The sequence below is a fragment of the Harpegnathos saltator genome, unplaced genomic scaffold (assembly GCF_003227715.2).
Source record: "Harpegnathos saltator strain DR-91 unplaced genomic scaffold, Hsal_v8.6 scaffold45, whole genome shotgun sequence".
In the NCBI taxonomy this organism is placed as follows: domain Eukaryota; kingdom Metazoa; phylum Arthropoda; class Insecta; order Hymenoptera; family Formicidae; genus Harpegnathos; species Harpegnathos saltator.
Genome location: NW_020230261.1, coordinates 1319664 through 1341254, shown reverse-complemented (window position 1 = coordinate 1341254; position 21591 = coordinate 1319664). Strand labels below are relative to the sequence as shown.

At 45.7% G+C, this 21591-nt stretch overlaps 1 long non-coding RNA gene across 1 annotated transcript in view; it reads right to left on the bottom strand.

Moving 5' to 3' along the window:
* Nucleotides 1-5555: 5555 nt before the first annotated feature.
* The window catches only part of LOC105186619 (uncharacterized), a 108177-nt gene continuing 92141 nt past the window's right edge, over nucleotides 5556-21591 (bottom strand). Inside the window, exon 5 of the long non-coding RNA XR_850027.2 lies at nucleotides 5556-7115. This is a non-coding gene — a long non-coding RNA (uncharacterized LOC105186619). The remainder of the gene's footprint in view (nucleotides 7116-21591) is intronic.

The window sequence follows — 21591 nt, the reverse complement described above, 5'->3', positions numbered from 1 at the left end:
CTGGCGGGAAATTTAAAAATTTGCGTTCTACCTCCACAATCATTTTATTATCCTGTTACAAAGTCACAGAATTGGAGAAATTCTCGATTTTCGCATTTTGGTATCAGGAGAATATAATGAGCGAAGAGGTATTTCGAATTCTGGCGGGAAATTTAAAGATTATTGAATTTTCTCAGTCTTCTCATTTTCGCATTTTGGTATCAGGAGAATATAATGAGCGAAGAGGTATTTCGAATTCTGGCGGGAAATTTAAAGATTACTGAATTTTCTCAGTTTTCTCATTTCCGCATTTTGGTATCAGGAGAATATAATGAGCGAAGAGGTATTTCGAATTCTGGCGGGAAATTTAAAAATTATTAAATTTTCTCAGTTTTCCCATTTTCGCACTTTGGTATCAGGAGAATATAATGAGCGAAGAGGAAGTTCGAATTCTGGCGGGAAACTTAAAAATTACTGAATTTTCTCAGTTCTCCCATTTTCACTTTTTAGAATCAGGAAAATATAGTATGCGAAGAGTATTCCGAAATTCTGGCGGGAAATTTAAAAATTTGCGTTCTACCTCCACAATCATTATATTATCCTGTTACAAAGTCACAGAATTGGAGAAATTTTCGATTTTCGCAATTTAGTATTAGGAGAATATAATGAGCGGAGAGGTATTTCGAATTCTGGCGGGAAATTTAAAGATTACTGAATTTTCTCAGTTTTCTCATTTCCGCATTATGATATCAGGAGAATATAATGAGCGAAGAGGTATTTCGAATTCTGGCGGGAAATTTAAAGATTACTGAATTTTCTCAGTTTTCTCATTTCCGCATTTTGGTATCAGGAGAATATAATGAGCGAAGAGGTATTTCGAATTCTGGCGGGAAATTTAAAAAGTACTGAATTTTCTCAGTTCTCCCATTTTCGCTTTTTGGTATCAGGAAAATATAATATGCGAAGAGTATTCCGAAATTCTGGCGGGAAATTTAAAAATTATTAAATTTTCTCAGTTTTCCCATTTTCGCACTTTGGTATCAGGAGAATATAATGAGCGAAGAGGAAGTTCGAATTCTGGCGGGAAATTTAAAGATTACTGAATTTTCTCAGTTTTCTCATTTCCGCATTTTGGTATAAGGAGAATATAATGAGCGAAAAGGTATTTCGAATTCTGGCGGGAAATTTAAAGATTACTGAATTTTCTCAGTTTTCTCATTTCCGCATTATGATATCAGGAGAATATAATGAGCGAAGAGGTATTTCGAATTCTGGCGGGAAATTTTAAAATTAGGGATTTTCTCAGTTCTCCAATTTTCGCATTTTGGTATAAGGAGAATATAATGAGCAAAGAGGTATTTCGAATTCCGGCGGGAAATTTAAAGATTACTGAATTTTCTCAATTCTCCCATTTTCGCTTTTTGGTATCAGGAGAATATAATGTGCGAAGAGATATCCTGAAATTCTGGCGGGAAATTTAAAAATTTGCGTTCTACCTCCACAATCATTATATTATCCTGTTACAAAGTCACAGAATTGGAGAAATTCTCGATTTTCGCAATTTAGTATTAGGAAAATATAATGAGCGGAGAGTTATTTCGAATTCTGGCGGGAAATTTGAAGATTACTGAATTTTCTCAGTCTTCTCATTTTCGCATTTTGGTATCAGGAGAATATAATGAGCGAAGAGGTATTTCGAATTCTGGCGGGAAATTTAAAGATTACTGAATTTTCTCAGTTTTCTCATTTCCGCATTATGATATCAGGAGAATATAATGAGCGAAGAGGTATTTCGAATTCTGGCGGGAAATTTTAAAATTATTGAATTTTCTCAGTTCACCAATTCTCGCATTTTGGTATAAGGAGAATATAATGAGCGAAGATTTCCAATTCTGGCGGGAAATTTAAAGATTACTGAATTTTCTCAATTCTCCCATTTTCGCTTTTTGGTATCAGGAGAATATAATGTGCGAAGAGATATCCTGAAATTCTGGCGGGAAATTTAAAAATTTGCCTTCTACCTCCTCAATCATTATATTATCTTGTTACAAAGTCACAGAATTGGAGAAATTCTCGATTTTCGCAATTTAGTATTAGGAGAATATAATGAGCGGAGAGGTATTTCGAATTCTGGCGGGAAATTTAAAGATTACTGAATTTTCTCAGTTTTCTCATTTCCGCATTTTGGTATAAGGAGAATATAATGAGCGAAGAGGTATTTCGAATTCTGGCAGGAAATTTGAAGATTACTGAATTTTCTCAATTTTCCCATTTTCGCTTTTTGGTAACAGGAGAATATAATGTGCGAAGAGATATCCTGAAATTCTGGCGGGAAATTTAAAAATTTGTGTTCTACCTCCTCGATCATTATATTATCCTGTTACAAGGTCACAGAATTGGAGAAATTCTCGATTTTCGCAATTTAGTATTAGGAAAATATAATGAGCGGAGAGGTATTTCGAATTCTGGCGGGAAATTTAAAGATTACTGAATTTTCTCAGTCTTCTCATTTTCGCATTTTGGTATCAGGAGAATATAATGAGCGAAGAGGTATTTCGAATTCTGGCGGGAAATTTAAAGATTACTGAATTTTCTCAGTCTTCTCCTTTTCGCATTTTGGTATAAGGAGAATATAATGAGCGAAGAGGTATTTCGAATTCTGGCGGGAAATTTTAAAATTATTGAATTTTCTCAGTTCTCCAATTTTCGCATTTTGGTATAAGGAGAATATAATGAGCGAAGAGGTATTTCGAATTCTGGCGGGAAATTTAAAGATTACTGAATTTTCTCAATTCTCCCATTTTCGCTTTTTGGTATCAGGAGAATATAATGTGCGAAGAGATATCCTGAAATTCTGGTGGGAAATTTAAAAATTTGCGTTCTACCTCCTCAATCATTATATTATCCTGTTACAAAGTCACAGAATTGGAGAAATTCTCGATCTTCGCAATTTAGTATTAGGAGAATATAATGAGCGGAGAGGTATTTCGAATTCTGGCGGGAAATTTAAAGATTACTGAATTTTCTCAGTTTTCTCATTTCCACATTCTGATATCAGGAGAATATAATGAGCGAAGAGGTATTTCGAATTCTGGCGGGAAATTTTAAAATTATTGAATTTTCTCAGTTCTCCAATTCTCGCATTTTGGTATAAGGAGAATATAATGAGCGAAGAGGTATTTCGAATTCTGGCGGGAAATTTAAAAAGTACTGAATTTTCTCAGTTCTCCCATTTTCGCTTTTTGGTATCAGGAAAATATAATATGCGAAGAGTATTCCGAAATTCTGGCGGGAAATTTAAAAATTATTGAATTTTCTCAGTTTTTCCATTTTCGCACTTTGGTATCAGGAGAATATAATTGGCGAAGAGGAAGTTCGAATTCTGGCGGGAAATTTAAAAATTACTGAATTTTCTCAGTTCTCCCATTTTCGCTTTTTAGTATCAGGAAAATATAGTATGCGAAGAGTATTCCGAAATTCTGGCGGGAAATTTAAAAATTTGCGTTCTACCACCACAATCATTATATTATCCTGTTACAAAGTCACAGAATTAGAGAAATTCTCGATTTTCGCAATTTAGTATTAGGAGAATATAATGAGCGGAGAGGTATTTCGAATTATGGCGGGAAATTTAAAAAGTACTGAATTTTCTCAGTTCTCCCATTTTCGCTTTTTGGTATCAGGAAAATATAATATGCGAAGAGGTATTTCGAATTCTGGCGGGAGATTTTAAAATTATTGAATTTTCTCAGTTCTCCAATTTTCGCATTTTGGTATAAGGAGAATATAATGAGCAAAGAGGTATTTCGAATTCTGGCGGGAAATTTAAAGATTACTGAATTTTCTCAATTCTCCCATTTTCGCTTTTTGGTATCAGGAGAATATAATGTGCGAAGAGATATCCTGAAATTCTGGCGGGAAATTTAAAAATTTGCGTTCTACCTCCACAATCATTATATTATCCTGTTACAAAGTCACAGAATTGGAGAAATTCTCGATTTTCGCAATTTAGTATTAGGAAAATATAATGAGCGGAGAGTTATTTCGAATTCTGGCGGGAAATTTGAAGATTACTGAATTTTCTCAGTCTTCTCATTTTCGCATTTTGGTATCAGGAGAATATAATGAGCGAAGAGGTATTTCGAATTCTGGCGGGAAATTTAAAGATTACTGAATTTTCTCAGTCTTCTCATTTTCGCATTTTGGTATCAGGAGAATATAATGAGCGAAGAGGTATTTCGAATTCTGGCGGGAAATTTAAAGATTACTGAATTTTCTCAGTCTTCTCATTTTCGCATTTTGGTATAAGGAGAATATAATGAGCGAAGAGGTATTTCGAATTCTGGCGGGAAATTTTAAAATTATTGAATTTTTTCAGTTCTCCAATTTTCGCATTTTGGTATAAGGAGAATATAATGAGCGAAGAGGTATTTCGAATTCTGGCAGGAAATTTGAAGATTACTGAATTTTCTCAATTCTCCCATTTTCGCTTTTTGGTATCAGGAGAATATAATGTGCGAAGAGATATCATGAAATTCTGGTGGGAAATTTAAAAATTTGCGTTCTACCTCCTCAATCATTATATTATCCTGTTACAAGGTCACAGAATTGAAGAAATTCTCGATTTTCGCAATTTAGTATTAGGAAAATATAATGAGCGGAGAGGTATTTCGAATTCTGGCGGGAAATTTGAAGATTACTGAATTTTCTCAGTTCTCCAATTCTCGTATTTTGGTATAAGGAGAATTTAATGAGCGAAGAGGTATTTCGTATTCTGGCGGGAAATTTAAAGATTACTGAATTTTCTCAGTTTTCCCATTTTTGCATTTTGGTATCAGGAGAATATAATGAGCGAAGAGGTATTTCGAATTCTGGCGGGAAATTAAAAAGTTTGCAAAGTTTTTTTCACTTTTCCAAATTTTTAGTATTGGAAATATTGACAACACGTAAGGAATGGAGGAGAGAGTAATATAGATAAAAAGAAAGCTATCTACCACTTAAAAATCCATTTTAATCTGTATTTCATACAATACAATATAATACAATATATATAAAATGCTTGAAATACAATAAATATAATATGATATGTAGTAAAATATATAATATGTTTTAGAAGATAATACAATACACATGATATATAAAATAGTCTATAAAACTAGTACTCATAGTTATAAGTTATTTATAGTCTAGACTATAATTAACTTGCAAATTTCTATCTGTGAATTTCTAGTTAACAAATTGGAATAATATTTCTTATACGGCATAATTACTTGACGAATAATCGTGAAGATATACATAAAATGCTATGATTATTTATCAAATAATGATAAATATTTATCAAACAATGCTATCAATATTGACTTAAACCGCTCTAAAACATTCTAATGAATCTATCGCAATGTGTAATATTTGTGCAGTACAATGCAATGTAACAATATAATGTAACACACTATTATGAATTATGTCATCTGAATGTACAAATTCAGTACAAACTCTCTACAATTTCATCTATAATTTCAATAGCGCAAACAATTAAGAAAAATTATATAATCTAACAATTAACTAACAAAAAAAAATATATATATATATTATTGAAGTTAAGTCTCGAAACAGAATCTATCACACGAATATACACATTGTATTGCACACGCGTTAACAAACATTACATATTTGATAAAAATTTCGCACTCGCGCGAGATACTCGACGGTGACAGCCATCGTTTTAATCGCGCTTATTGCAACGCTTTGTGTATCATTCGCACGTGTTACATTAAAAATCGTGGCCACAATCGGCGCCTCGCGCCGAATGCACGCGCGAACGATGCCCGGACGATGGGGCCGATTGTTTTCACGCCAGCTATCGATCTATGCGCCCAGCATGCCGCTTAAATTTATAAAACTGGTAATGCGGGTTCAAACTTGTGAAACCGTGATAACGCGGATTCAAATTCAGAAAACTAACAACTAACAATAATACGCCGAGGCAGAGATTTTGGCGAAATCGGAATGCGGGGTAATAATAAATCGCGCGAAGTACAGCAAACACATTTTTTCACCGGCTCGAATTCTCGAATTTCGAAGGTGCTTCTTCCTCTCCTCGCAGAATCCAACTTCTCGGCAGCGTCGTCGGCAGCGGGACGATTATTTCCATCCCGCCGGCGCGGCGATCCGGCCTCGTTTCGAGATGCGCGAGACCCTCGACCGACTTTCCGTCGTGCTGTATTTTTCGGCTCAGCGTCGACGACGCGAGCGCGACATCATCCCTCGTCGGCTAAGAGGCGAGAGCCTCGCGACGCTCTTGGATTACACCACCCCCGTCGCAGCGGACGAGTCTAATTTTGCAACTTTGATATCGGATCCCATCGTCGCGTGTGCTCCTACAGCGACTCGCTCTCTACGGCATCCAGGAAGATAGCCCGATAATTCGAATACTTTGATTAAACATTACACTCAGACGGGTGAAAGTAGCCAATTTCATGGTGCGCTGAGCCCGATAAGCAAGCCGCGATATAACCCGCTACGAAGGAGCCGCGGCCGGCTACTCACGTACGACACGATTTTTCGAGTCACTTTTACGAGTCCATTTCTACGGATAACTAACGGCTCGTTACGCTCAGACACGTAGATTGCCTGAAATCGCGCGCGCATCGAAAGGGATAAACGTTTAATCCGCTCGCCGCTCGGCCTTCCGCCCGTCCGCATTTACGAAGGAGAGAAGGAAACATTCGTACAACTAATTTTCCGTCGATCCTACGTCGGGAGCATCGAACCGTGAATCCTTACCAAATTGGCTCCCAGGAGTCTAAGACTTTAATCAGGGGGTGCGCGTCGAGCTCCGACGAGCTCGCGCGGGGCGACCGAGTTCCGCGAGCGGCCGATTATTCCGTCGATTAAATCGGGGGGTATCGATCGCCACGGCTTCGGCCTTGCCTCTCGCGCCGGCGATTTCTCGTTGCCGGCGCGCGCCACTGAATTACCGAGTTCGCCGACTTTTCGCTCATCGCTCGTAATGCATCTACCTCGCGCGATACACGCGAGAAACATCCGAGAAACACCGCTCTGTCGAGACGCCGCGCGCGCTCAACCCCCTTGGTATCCGCTCGGAACCGCTTGGTGTCTGCTCTCTGCTGCCGGAACTGAAACAACGCGAATCAAGCGTCTCGATTAATTAACTCCTCGCGAAGACCTCGCAATTTTTTGACACGCGCTCGCCGCGCCCCGAGGAAAGGGCTGCGCAAGGTAAATTCAAGCGAAGCAAAATTTTTCGTCCTCCCATATACGCGACGCTGCGAGCGAGAATACGTGTAAAGAGGAAGAGGGGAGGGATGGGGGGGTGGGGAGGAGACAGTTCGCCGCACGAGGACGCAACATAGCGGCTTCGTATGATCGCGAGGGCTTGCGGAGGGAGCTCGCGCTTGCAACTCTGATCTTGCAAAGAGCAGCCCTTGAGAAATTCGCCCTCTCCCGCTGCGCCTCCCTTACTCGCGCTACTCCTCGTAGCGTCGCTTAAGAATTTAATAAACGATATCGCCGCCGGTCTGCCAAACACACGGGAGCCTCGAGACCGGGTTATTGCCCGCGTATGCCCGTCTAGGCTGAAGCTAAGCGGCGGAGTTTCAGGACTTCTGCCATTAACCGTAAGTCGACGGGCTTTCGGCTTTCACGGGGCTTGCTTACGGGGCAGGTCGGAGGACGGAGGGAAGGCAAGGGGAGGCGAGGGCGCAGCCGAAAAGGGCCCTGATATTCACATAATTTAGACCCAGTTAACACACGATTGCCTTCTCGAGAACTCGCCCGACTTCTTCCTTCCTACCTGCCTGCCTGCCTGCCTGCCTGCCTGCCTGCCTGCCTGCCTGCTTGCCTTCCCATTTCCTGTACTAACGACCTTCGTCAACTCCTCCACTACCTGGGCTGCAGCCGATTGGGAACGCGCTAGTCGGCTAGAATCGCGTCGATTTGTCCGTCGCACGCGCGACCGCTCTGCGACAGTTGTTATCGATAGCGTTTTGTTTAGTTTACGCCACCGCTCGACACCCCCCACAGCCCCCTCGCGGAACGAGCTTCGTCGAGCGGGCCGCACTTTTTCGAAATTGCGACGGTTTGCGATGCTCTGAATTGTTGTGTCGAGTGCAAACGCGAGCACGGCCGTACGGGACAGCGGAAATATATAAAAATATACAGAAAAGGGGAAAAAGAGGTGGGAGGATGAAAACAGGTGCGGGCGAATCTATTCAAGCGGAAAGATTGGTTCGGAGAGAGGGTTTCTGGATGCGTCGTTTTGGATGACCAATTAGATATTGGAGCGGAAGAATCGTGGAGCGGAGCGGTTAGCAGGGGGGACAAAGCGAGGTAGAGATCGACATTGGTTACATCAGCAGGGAAAACTGCTTTGCAACTGTTGTAAAATTCGTCAATCTAATTGGCGTATGCTCTTAAATCTGGCTGGAATCCGGAAGCATGTACCGATCAGATTCACGAATTTTACGACAGTTAAGGTAAACGTCCCAATGTCCGGACACATCCTAATACCCGATCACTTTGTAAAAATTATATTTACTATTTATTTTAACAATAATGAATGAAAGTGATAATTATTGTAAAAGAATTCCAATATTTGACGATTAGTTGGAAAAAATATACCCAATTTGACACTTTTGTATTAAAATGAAAATTAATTAAATAAGTATGCACTCCTATGATTTGGAAATAATGGTCAATCGTTAATAGATTCGTTAAGAGGTAACATTTATATTTATATTATTTCCCGTTAGCACATACTAATTTTACTAATTGCGCGCAGATACTGGGACAAATTATATCCGAACATTGGGCCATAATCTATTTCAACTGTCCGGGCACTGGTACATTAATGCGCTTCATTACTTGTGTAAATATTTTATTAATAATATATAATATATATACAAGATGTATCTAAAAATATGTTACAAATTTTAAGAGCGTATTCTAAGGATCAAAATAAGAAAAAAAGTTCCTATAAACATGAGTCCGAAAATGCCTTCCCTCCGAGTTATAGCCCCCTAAAGTTGGGGGGAAAAAGATCGTCGAAATTTTGCACAGCGTAATAATTAATAGCGACTTCGATAGTGACCTTCATTTTTATGTAGTTTTGACAATTTAGTCCGATATTGAGGGGGAGATATGGAGAGGGGTACTAATTTTCAAATAACCATATTTTTTTATTTTTCGTCGTATCGAAATATGGCCATTTGAAAATTAACATCCCCCTCCATATCTCCCCCTCAAAATTGGACCAAGTTGTCAAAACCATACAAAAATGAAGGTCACTATTAATTACTAATTATTACGCTGTGCAAAATTTCGATGATTTATAACTCGGAAGGAATGCAGTTTTGGACTCATGTTTATAGGGACTTTTCTTCTTATTTTGACCTCTAGAATACGTCTTTAAAATTTGTAATAACATATATATATATATATATATATAATAACATATTTGTATAATAATATAATAACATATTTGTAATAACATATTTTTAGATACACCCTGTATATATATATATACAGGGTATATCTAAAAATATGTTATTACAAATATGTTATTATATTATTATACAAATATGTTATTTGTTATTTTCGTTATTTTTTCTCTACTTAAAAGAATCTTAAGTTTTCGAATAAATACAAATGTTTATATGAAAACTATTCTTAATATTATATATTGCATTTTTTGTAGCGACCTACGTTTAAATGTCCGGTTACTGGGGCATTTACCTTACAAAGCAGCTTTCTCCGCTGAATGTAGCAATTGACACACGGCGCATCGACGCTAATTTGCGCGCGAGACGCGCTCCTCTGGAACCGCGCGCAACATACGGAACGCACAGCCGCCGCTGGCTAGCTGGCGAGCCGTCTTTGGCGATTTGCTCGAGCGCTGAGGCAATCTGCGGGAATCAGCGCGGCGACCAATGCGCTAATCAATTCGTCAAATTTTCATCCGCAATTCGCGATCGCGCGCGCACAATCCTCTATATCTCCGCTAGAGCCGAGCCCGACGCGCAGCTTAGCTGGGCTTCACGACCGCCGCCGGTCGACGAGCAGGTTACGCGCGGGCGCGGCGCGTTTCGCCAGCGGAAGGCTTCCACGTGCAAGTCCGCGGGACTTGTTGTTTATTAAGGGATCCGTCGGGAGGGCGAGAAGCGACGCGCGATAACATCTAAATGTGGAACGACGCGCTGCCCGGCGGAACGCGTCGGCGGGAACGCGTATAAAGGCCGATTCGCGCCGCCAGATCGAGGGGCGGCAGGAAAATTCGGTTATGCGCGACGAACCGAGTCCGTTCCCAATTGCGCTCATCCCCTCGCGAGGCGGCTCCCTTCCGGGTGTTCTTGCCGAGCGAATATCCGCTCGTCTGTTTATTTTCTCCCTCTCTCTCTCTCTCTCTTTCTCTCGCTGCCGGCCGCGTCTTCACGTCGCCTCAGCGTGTTCTCTCTCTCTCTCTCTCTCTCTCTCTCGTGTCTTTCCTCATCACGACAGTGTGAAAGCGCTTTAAGCTGAGGTAACGAGCGCAACCGGGCTGCTTCGTCTACGAGGAGAGCGCGCTGCGCTTGAATTTGCAGCTGCGGCGTCGAGAGTGTATCGCTACCGCGACCGCATCGTACAATCTTGTCGTACAAAGCCCCGCCCGGCGCATATCGGCTTCGTTTCGACGCCCTGGCGAAAGCTTCGCGGTCGCACCGCGTCTCGATTTTACGCGCGGACCGCGGAGTTAATTGCGGCTGATTTTAATTGGGAAAGCAGCACCTCCGCGCGAGCGGGCGCGCCTCCTCCTCTCGGGAGTTACTACGCGAGACACGCGCGTGGACACGCACGCGATTTATTTATATGTAGCGCAACAACTTGGTGAAAGCGGCAAAGTCATTCGCGACCGAACGGGGCAAAAGTAGTGAGGTGAAGTTGCAGTCCGAAGTATTACATTATTATGAAGTAGAAACGTCTTCTCCCGATGGAGAGCTCCTCGCGTCTCCAGCGCGAGCTGGGCGAGTGAATTTTGCACGGTGTGTCGCGTTGTCAACGGCTCTGCTAACGAGACATCAATTGCGCGAGAGGAAAACCGCCTCGGTCTCGGCGGTCTCTCGGCGGCGTTTGTTGCGTATAGAGGCACTCATTTGTGACTTACACATTATTATTCCCTTCGCTACAACGAGCGTCGACTGATAGAGTCTCGTTGCGTCGACGTAATGAAATCGAAAAAGTTTGCTCCTCACGGAGAACAGAACACCCCCCGCGGAATTTTAACGATCTCTCGTTGCGTGCTTCCCTCCTCGAAATAGTACGCATTCGCATTTTCCGAGCATAAGATTGAGAAATCTTTCACGTCACCGCGTTATATCCCGGTTCGCGTGTCCGCGGAGGACATTTCGTTCACGTCGGAAATAAGGCGCCATGAACGACATTATCGACGTTAACGTACTTACATCCACTCGTTTTGCAATTACACCGAATAATAGCCGGCAAATTAATTATAACGCGCGCACGCGCGCACATATTCATCAGAGCGGCGCGAGCCGCAGCGGGAACTGCCGTGTTTACCGTATGATTTAATTTCTCGTCGTTACGCCGCAACGTGCGCGCTTCCGTATTCTCTAAATGCGCGAGCTTATGTCGTTTACTTTACCGCTCGTTGAATAAAAATGGGAAAGAGCGGCGAATTACCGTGAATTCCGCGGGAACGATATTACGTTTAAACAAGTGGCGACGGAGAGGAAGAGAGAGAGAGAGAGAGAGAGAGAGAGAGAGAGAGAGAGAGAGAGAGAACACTCGTTTGAGAATACTATGTATGGGTGGATGTGTGTGTGTGTGTGTGTGTGTGTGTGTGTGTGTTGAAAATTGTGGCTTATGGAAACGAAAAAACGCAGAGACCGTTCCGTGATTTCACTCATTCCACTCGTTCTTAATGCGCACCGCGTCGCGTCGATAACGCGGATAAAGGGATTATCGCGGATTAACGCGATATCGCGAGAGAGCGAGCGCGCGCACGCGCGGGGGGGGCGGGGGCGGACGGGCGCGAGCGAGCGGCGTAAAAATGCGTGATTTCGCAATTTCACTTTGACCGGTCGAAATTAATAACTGTTGATAATGTAATCGAAGTCGTGTTTACAACTCCATGACGCCAATTCCCGCGAGACAATAAAATCCGCTCGCGTCGTGCCGGCCGCCCTTCCGCGAGCTCGCCGCCCGCTCGCTCGCTCGCTCGCTCGCTCGCTCGCCCTCGCGCGCGTGCGTGCTAAAGCCTCCGTAAATAACAATTTTTCAGCCAAGTGCTGCAAAAGGGCAGTAGCGTGTCGAGGCGAGTATTGATCCGGCGCGCGGCGTGGCCCAATTACAATATTTTATTGAACTATAACCACGAGAGAGAGAGAGAGAGAGAGAGAGATAGAGAGGGGGGAAGAGAGGGGGGGAAGAGAGAGAGAGAGGGGGGAGCAGAATTTTTCATTATTATTGGCGCGATTAAACGCGACGGAGGAGGCATCGAGCGGGGCTGCCTTGATGCACGAGCGCGTGTCTTATCACCGATGCCCCCGGCGGCCGTTATCATTGTCTGGACGAGCAACTACTAACACTCGCTCGCTGGCCGAAACATTTCTCGCCTAAGCTGACTAATGACCCGATAGTTGAGATAGCGAGACACAGCGAACAAGCATTACTCGTTAGACACACGACGATAGCGGGACCGAGAATGAAGAAGAGAGGCAGAGGGGGAGGGGGAGGGGGGAGAAAGAGAGCTCGTCAGCCGGAAATCTGTGTGAGTGAGAAGCGACGGGTCTCTTCATTATCCCGGCGATCGATCTCTCGAGCTGTCCACGCCGCGCCGCGGCCGGGAGGAATGCCTCTTTGAACTTGATACAGCAGTGTCCTCCGCTAATAAAACAGAGACTGACGGGGTTGGGGGAGGTGGACGACGAGGAAAAGGAGGATGAGGAGGAGGGGGAGGAGACAGGACAAAGTCGCCGCGGTCCCGCGCGCGCGAGAGCGTTTATCGCGACCGGCTGCTTGCTGTGCCGGCACGTGAGTCTTCGTCGTCGCGATCACAACCCCCGGCGGGCGGAGGGCGAGGAGACCGCGCACGCGGCCGAACGAACTGCGCGGGGCTTTTTCGCCGCGCCTCGCCCCCGGCGGAAGCGAGAGGCGGATGGCCCGGTGATATACGGCGGCTCTCAGCAAATTAAATGAGGGTGGTTTGCAGTGCTGACACGTACACCCGTTCGTCACACCCTAACCACACGAGCCATCCTCTACTTGCGCCGAGAGAGACGAAGAGAGAGAGAGAGAGAGAGAGAGAGAGAGAAAGAGAGGGAGGGAGGGAGGCGGAAGGAAGAGTCAGAGGTACTGAGAAAGAGAGGGAAGAGAAGATAGGAGAGGAGAGACTCGGGCGCACCCCCGTCAATCCGGCCGGACGTCGAAATTGAACTGCGGAGCATCGATGATAATGGCGATCCATACTTCAGCTGCAGCGGCCGAAAAGAGGCCACCTCGAGATCCTTCAGTGGTGATCCAACCGGTTCCGAGACGTGAGCGGCTTGAGACTTCCCGAAGAGTCATCGCCGGGGCGAGTCGGCCGGCCCTCGTTAAAAATGCAAGAGCGTCCTGAGAAACTCCTCGCGCGCGCTTTTTTGTCGGCCGCGGTCGCGGCCGGCGCGCCAGGGAGACGAAGGAATGTGTTGTCGCGTGCGGCTTTATTCGTCCCTTCTCGCTGCGAAGCGGAAGCGGAAGGGAGACGGAAGGACGTCGGTGTGAAATATTCAGGCGCTCCGCGTCTCGCGCGACGGAGATCGAGCGCCTCCGTGATTTCGTCATTCCATTGCCGCTTTCGTTGTTGCGAATGACGTACGTACGCGCCATCAACATCGTTATTCGGCCCCCTGCTCCCTGCCCCTCTGCCCGTCCTCTCCTTCAACTCCGTCCTTTTCTCTCGTTCTCTTGAGCATGAGAGTCGACGGGAGATCTCGGACGATGGACAGTGAAGGATACAAAGGATAACTGATGATGTAACGAATGAGTTTCCTTTCGGTGCGGCGGGCACTTGGCAACGTCTTACGAAAGTTCATCATTTTTTCATTATTACGTTGCGTTAAAGGGGATGCGCCGCGTTCGCTGTCGAAATGTCTGGCTCTCGTCTGCTTAGCGACCGCTCGCCAGATAATTGCGTGATTATCTGATGGGAGACTACCCCCAGAGATAATCGTTATAATTTTATTCCGCGGCTTCTAAAGCGACGTGTCCGTCGAGCCGATCTTCGGCGAGCCGTCGACAAACTTCTGGTATGATAAGCGAAGTTGCCCTCCCCCCCCTCGGCAATTTTGTATCATCGGGCGACAAAACGTAGCGCTGTCCCGTCGCAATCGAAGCAGCCCATTTGAAATTTGTATAAATGTGCAGCCAACTCCGTGTGGAGCAACACAAATCACACTTGAAATATATTTCATGCGAGATACGCGGGGAGGTCGTACTTAATAATGCAGGAGCATAGGAAATTGCGCAAATTCCGTGGCCGCCAAGAATTCTCTAGTGTTACGTGATTCCTTGGGGGAAGAAAAAGGAAGACGAAGGAAGAGGAAGGCAGACAGGTAAGCCAGCAGGCAGGCAGGCAGGAAGGCAGAAAGACAGCAGCAAGGAAGGAAGCAGGAAGTTGCGCGAGTTGTTGATTCATTGATTTACCCGAAATGAGTTGAAGCGGACTCGCGTGATCGGCAAATTCTCGCGCCGCTACTCGCAAGTTGTCGAACGACAGGCGAATCGACTCGAACAACCGCTTCGTCCTTCATCTTCTCGCCGCGCACTCGCGACAGCCTCATCGGCGCGCGGCGCGAGTCCCACGCGCGGAGACAATCAACGTACACGGGAATTTGTTACTCCACTCCGCTCGGGACGTGTAACATTCGGCGAATGAAATCGCGTTGGACGTATTTCGTTTAACGCGTCGCTCGCAAACTTCCGATTCAATTTCCCGCCGCCATTCCGCCGGCCGGCCCCGCCGAGCTGTGAATATCGCGCCCCAGCTCGCCTTAAATTCAAGGCGCGTCCGAACTCGCAAACTTGCGAAACGTAATTTGCCGCTTTAAAAGTAACATCGCCAATAATCCGGTAATACGTAAGAGTTGCATTATCGCCGTTATCCTCCTCACCGTTCGCGCCGTGCGTCGTCGCGCTACTTCCGCTGCGAGAGCTAATTCATTTGCGCGGAAATGTTGGTGAACAATGTTCAGAGACATACAACGTGTCCCAAAAGTAACGGGCCACCCTAATAACTCTTTTGTATTGAAATTTTAAGGAAATTTTAAGGAAAATGATCTGAATAAAAGTTGTAGGGTAGTTTAATTGAGCTACCTTACGGTGACCTTAGCTTTGACCTTGACCTCTATTTTTAAGGTCATTTGAAGATCAACTTGCGTTTTTTAAATGAGAATCTCCATTTTTTGTTACACTATTTGTTTCTACCAATTAATACGAACAACGTTTGTTTAAAACATTTTTTCATTTGCCTAATATTTTTTGAGATATTTGTGAAAAACTTGATAACTTTTTCAATATCGAACTTATGATATCTCGCAAACTATTTGTCAGAAGTGGTACTAGACTTTCTTGCTTTATTTAGTCTAAAGAATATATTGTTAGAATAGTGCCCTAACTTTTGTTAATTTGATAATTTTGAAATTTCCAAAAGTCAATGAGTTAACAAAAGTCAGGGCGTTATTGTCAAAATATATTCTTGAAAGTAAATAGAGTAAAAATGTCTAGTATATACCACTTTTTCTTCCGACAAATAGTTAGCGAGATATCGTAAGTTCAGTATTGAAGAAGTTATCATAGTCTTCCTCAAATATCTAAAAAAATATTAGGCAAATAAAAAAATGTTTTAGACAAAAGTTGTTCAAATTAATTGGTAGAAAAAAATAGTGTAATAAAAAATAGAGGTTCTCATTTAAAAAACGTAAGTTGACTCTCAAATAACCTTGAAAATAGAGATCGAGGTCAAAGTCAAGGTCATCATACGGTAGCTTACTTAAATCTCTACGCCTTTTTTCAAATCACTTTCCTTGAAACTTCAATACTGAAGAGTTATTAGGGTGGTCCGTTACTTTTGGGACACGTGGTATACATACACACGCATACCAAAAGCCGCCTGTACAACCCATCACCCAAAAAAAAAGTATTTTATCTGTAAAATGATTTTTCCCATAGTCTCATATTCTAAGCGCAGCCTTTTACAGAAAGAGAAGAAAGAGAGAGAGAGAGAGAGAGAGAGAGAGAGAGATTCTTCGTTCGATAAAGCGACTAAAGTGAATCATTCATCTAAAATTTATTAGATATTATTCTAACTGTTTTCCTCTTATTTCAAGAGGATTTCCTCTTATATCAATTAATTTTCCTCTTACATGAAGAGGAATATGTTGATTTGAATGTCTCTTCGGCTTCTTTTGTTCAATCATGCTCTATTTCCAGACAAGAACGGAAAAATAACCATATGCTCATGGGTCAGAATATTTGGAACGCTCTTTAAGAAAAATGTGTGTTGCTGTAACACATAACGAAGATAATTTACCCATATTTGGTCAAATACAATTTATAATATATTGCAAGAAGTTGAATAATATATTATTTCTTTTAGCTATGTTTCATACAATTGGTTATGATGAACATCTTTGTAGCTATAAAATCTATAACAAAACTTATTGGAAATTTATTTGTTATGATGATTTTAGTTCATTCGTTCCTACTTATTGTAGAACAGGAGCCAGAAGTACATCTATATCTATATTAATTTATTACTTTTCGCTATACATTATAATAATTTTTCAAATTAACCAGTATAACCGGTAAGAATAAAGCATAATAAGAATAAATAATAATCCTCTTAAAGAAAGATTAAATAATTTGTGTAAAAGAGGAAATTATATTAAAATCAATAACATTGCATTATATATATATATATATATATATATATATATAAGATATAATCCCTCCAACTTTAGAAATAATATGTTTATAATATTTTCCTCTTAATTTTTTAGAGGAATCTGCTTGAGGCCATATATAAGAATAAAATCCTCTAAAATTTAGATGATTCCGCTTGTCCTAAAATTACTTCTTTTTAGATGATTCGAAAAATCGTCTCGTAAACCAAATCTACTGCGATGCATTCGAGGTTCATGGAAATCGACGCGACGGGGTTTTCCCGGTGTCTGCGGAAAAACCGCGAGCCGACTCACGCGAGCGTCATACGATCGCGCAGGACGACCCGGCGTCTCGCCGCTGCGACTGCGAAGGATCTCTTCAAAAGGCAAGATCCCCCGAGGTCGTGGACGCGTAAGGTCGCGCGGGCCACCATCGCGAGCACGTAACCGTATTGCGAAAGCATCCGCGGGTACGCTTCATGCATGCGAAGCGCAATAATTCGCGAATATTCGCGGCGATACGTTCATATCGCCGCGCGACGAGCGGAAGAAGAGGAGCGGGAGGAAATCGCGGCTAGGTGGAGGCGAAAACAACAAGACCTCGCGATCGTACAGACGAGGAAACGTACAGGCGGCTCGGCTCGGCTCGGCGCCGTAATTACTCGCGGCGTTTAAGCCGGCTGGCCGGGCGCCGTCGTTATCGAGTCGTCAGCTTTGAAACACCGGAACCTTATCGCGCGCCGTCGCCCCTACGTCCAAGCCGAGGATACACCGAGGCGGCTTACGTGAAGGCCCCGCCTTCACATTATATAAACGTCCCGCCGCGACTAATTTCGTGAAATTACGGCGATCTCGCCAGCTGCCGGTAACGCCGCAGTCGCGGAAACGCGGCCATTAATATCGAGCGCGCGCGTTTCAGCCACTGAAGCCACTTCAGGGCTCCGCCGCGGGCTTTTCTTATCGCGCCCACGACCACGCGGGGTCTCGAAGCCTCCAGTTTCGTGCGCGAGCCGCGCCCGGATGCGACGGCGATCAAGTTGCTCGAACCTGCCAGCTGATACCGTCGCCGATAACACGCGCGCGAACTTACGCTTTCGCGGCCCGCAATCTCTCCTTTCCTGCCGCCGCGCCGCCGTCGCGACGCGGCGGCAGGCGCGTCCCTCAGAAGGGCGGAAGGAAATCGCTCGGCATATAATATCGCGCGACGTTGGTGGTCAGAGGGTGAGAGAGGCAAGGCGACGCGCGACGCCTTATTTATGCGGCCAAGGGCCGCGGCTTAAGTGCAACAAATCGATTAGCACGCGGCTTTATCCCTTCCTTCCGCGCATTCCGACCTTTCTCTCACCCTTGCTCCATCGCTCTCTCTCTCTCTCTCTCTCTCTCTCCCCCTCCCCCTCTCTTTTCTGAAACACCGTCGGAACATGAAAGCGTCGCGCGAGGGAGTTTTCACCCCCCCGGGACTCTCGTTCCGTCCCGCACGAGCTCGGAAACGGGGCCGCGCTCGACTTTCAAATACAGTTAAGCGCAAAATATGGTAAACGACGGGGGTTGGGAACGCGATTGCCCCCTCCCCCTCCCCCCTTCGTCGTTACCGTCGCGATTTTGCCGGAGAGCGCGAGCGGGATATGGGACTATCGGTTTTAAGTTGACCGTGTGCGTCGGATATTACGAGGAGGCGGCTGTGCCGCCGCCGTCCCTGTCGAGCTTGGTGAATTTTCGCCCGGAAGGAAGGAAGGAAGGAAGGAAGGAAGGAAGGAAGGAAGGAAGGAACTCCCGCTCGGACGTGTCGTTTTCCCAAAAGTCCGATACCTCGCACCGCCGATCGATGCGCGGCGCGCCGCCCACGTGCTTATACGGCTCGACACATAATTCCGTACGTAATATCGCGGCGAGGCACGCAGCTACTAAATTCGGAAACTTTGGCAACTTGCAACTTCGCCGTTCTCCCGCGCCCGAGAAGCCCCGATCTTTCGCCAGGCGTTACGGACACGTCGGCGTCTTAGGTGACGACGACGCTCTCGTCGTCCACGATAATAGTAAGTATCGGAAAGCACGGTCACTTCACCCTTCCCTCCCTTTTCAGTCTCCGTTTCTTCCCCACTCTTCTCCCTCCCTTATTCATTCACTCACTCACTCACTCACTCTCTCTCTCTCTCTCTCTCTCTCTTCCCTTCGCCCCTTTGCTGTGTTCGTGTCGGGTTACCTGTCAAAACCCATTCTCGCCAGATTACCTTATGCCCGTTATTTCGCCGGGTAGCTAATATTCATTGTTCTCTCTCTCTCTCTCTCTCTGTCTCTCCCCCTGTCGCTCCTCTCCTCACGGTTACCGAAATCATTATTTCATACCTGCGACTACGGAACGAACTGCAGAGAGGAGCGAGCATGGACGTCATCTGGATCGATAAACTCGGCATCCGGAATAATGTACCTGTCGATTGACGACGCTTCGGCTTGGCGAGGGCGCGCTTTCATCTTGCCAGATGAGATCTCGGGAATTCATGTCGGACGGTAGACATCGTTTGGAACGACGTTGCCGTATCGACGCCGATAACCGACGCGCAGAGCGCGGGGCGCGTGTTGTATTATTATACATTTCTCCTGGGCGATATATATATATATATATAAACGTCACGCGGAAAACTATCTCCGCGTCTCCCGTCGTGGCTCGCGACCTCGCGTGTCTCACGCCGGCCCTCGTTGAATGCGAGTCGATCGATCTCGAATCGAATCTGAATTTAGTCTCGCGTTCGTTCGTTCGTTCGTTCGTTCGTTCGTTCGCTCGAGCGCGAGCGGCAGAGAGAAATTATCCCCGACGTCGTCGCGCGATAAATGTCGTTTCCATCGCAAGGAACAAAGTGCGCGGTGCGACCGATACAAAACGCCCGGGCCTTCGAGCGCGGGTAACGCCTGGCACATTTTTTTCTACGCGGCGAACTCGAAACTCGCTTTTATAATATGCCGTTCTCTCTCTCTCTCTCTCTCTCTCTCTCTCTCTCTCTCTCCCTCTCTCTCTCTCTCTCTCTTTCTCTCTCTCTCCCTCCCTCCCTCTCCGACTTTCTAATGCTTTTTACGTGGCCTGCACGCGGCGCTATCAGCGTTAACAGCGAGTTATGAATACGAACCTCGGCTTCTAAGTGCATTAAGTATGCGGCTCTGATAAGGGCGCGAGGAGATTAAGAGGGCATAATACGTGGCAGGGAGGGCTGGCTATGTGATAACACGTTTTATGGGCCGACACTAACGATTTCAAACGAGGCGAAATACACGAGGAAGACCGCGCGCGCCCGCGAATATTGTCCCCCTCGCGGCTGAACACGACGGATTAAGCGGCGCGTGTACGTTCCTACCCGGCTGGGGATTCCCGATTTATCACGCACATACACACACATACACACGAGCGATTCGCGAATCCTCGCTGCGTACGGAAAGTCGCGCACGCGAGACCTCGTTTCACGGATTGTCGCCGGGACAAGCGGTCGCCTCATCGCGAACAACGGCGGCGTTCATCGCCGTGCGCGAAATGCTTTCGGCCGGAACGTCGACCGGGCATCGTTAATGAGAGAAAAAGAGAGAGAGAGAGAGAGAGAGAAAAGTGCGGAGCAAAAAAAAGGAAGAGGAAGGCAGGGCGGAGGGAAGCGAGGTGGATCAAGACAACAAATCGCTTCATTCGCCGGACGTCGCTCGACGGCGATGAGCTGCAATCAACTCGATAGCCCTCGACAGCGGAACAATCATAAAGAAAAAAAAAAAGAAAGGAGAAGAGAGAGAGAGAGAGAGAGAGAGAGAGAGAGAGAGAGAAGGAAGGGGTGCAGGGAGGGGGAAGAAGGAGGGAAGGAAAAACAATGGCGAAGCTCGCGGAGCTTTACAATTCACGGAGCCGGGCGAAAGTTGGCGCCTGAACGCGCCCTGTCGTCGTCGTCGTCGTCGTCGTCGTCGTCGTCGTCGTCGTCGTCGTCGTCGATGCGACAGCGAATCGAACTGTCATTAGCCGTTCTACGTCGTTAGCTGCGCGAACGCTTGGCGCTATGTGTGTATCCGAAATTGCCGAAGGGTGCCTGGGAACAAACTCCTCGCGTGGGCGGTCGCTTTCCTCGCGGTTGGAAAAACACATCGATAACCGTCAACGCGGCCGTCCGCGCAGGACTTCGCCGTCGCGATGAATATTTAAGGCGAGACACTTTCTACAACTCTTCGCTCCTGCCCGAACGCTTCGAGCTCTCCTTTGCCGTCGTTTCGTGACGAAACTAGTCATCTCTCTCTCTCTCTCTCTCTCTCTCTCTCTCTCTCTCTCTCTCTCTCTCCTCTCTCTCTCTCTCTCTCTCTCTCTCTCTCTCTCTCTCTCTCTCTCTCTCTCTCTCTCTCTCTCTCTCTCTCCCTCGTCTTGACGAGACCGCCGCGTCGCGAGAATGCGAGAGGCGAGGCGGCAGAAAGTAGCAAATTGGCCGTTTGATTCTCGATCAATCAAGACCGAAGCAGAGCCGTTCGCGACGATAACTGTGCCGAGAGTCGGTTCTTATTCCCATCACGAACCGCGAACGCCACAGCCGGCGGAATGCTGATCCGTGTGCGGAATTCGCGTGGGATTGCGAGTCCCGGGGACCGAAGCAGCCGGAGGGAGGAGAGCGCACAGCCGCGGGCCGTGCAGCTAACGCAAGTAACACGGGCGAGTGATATTTGT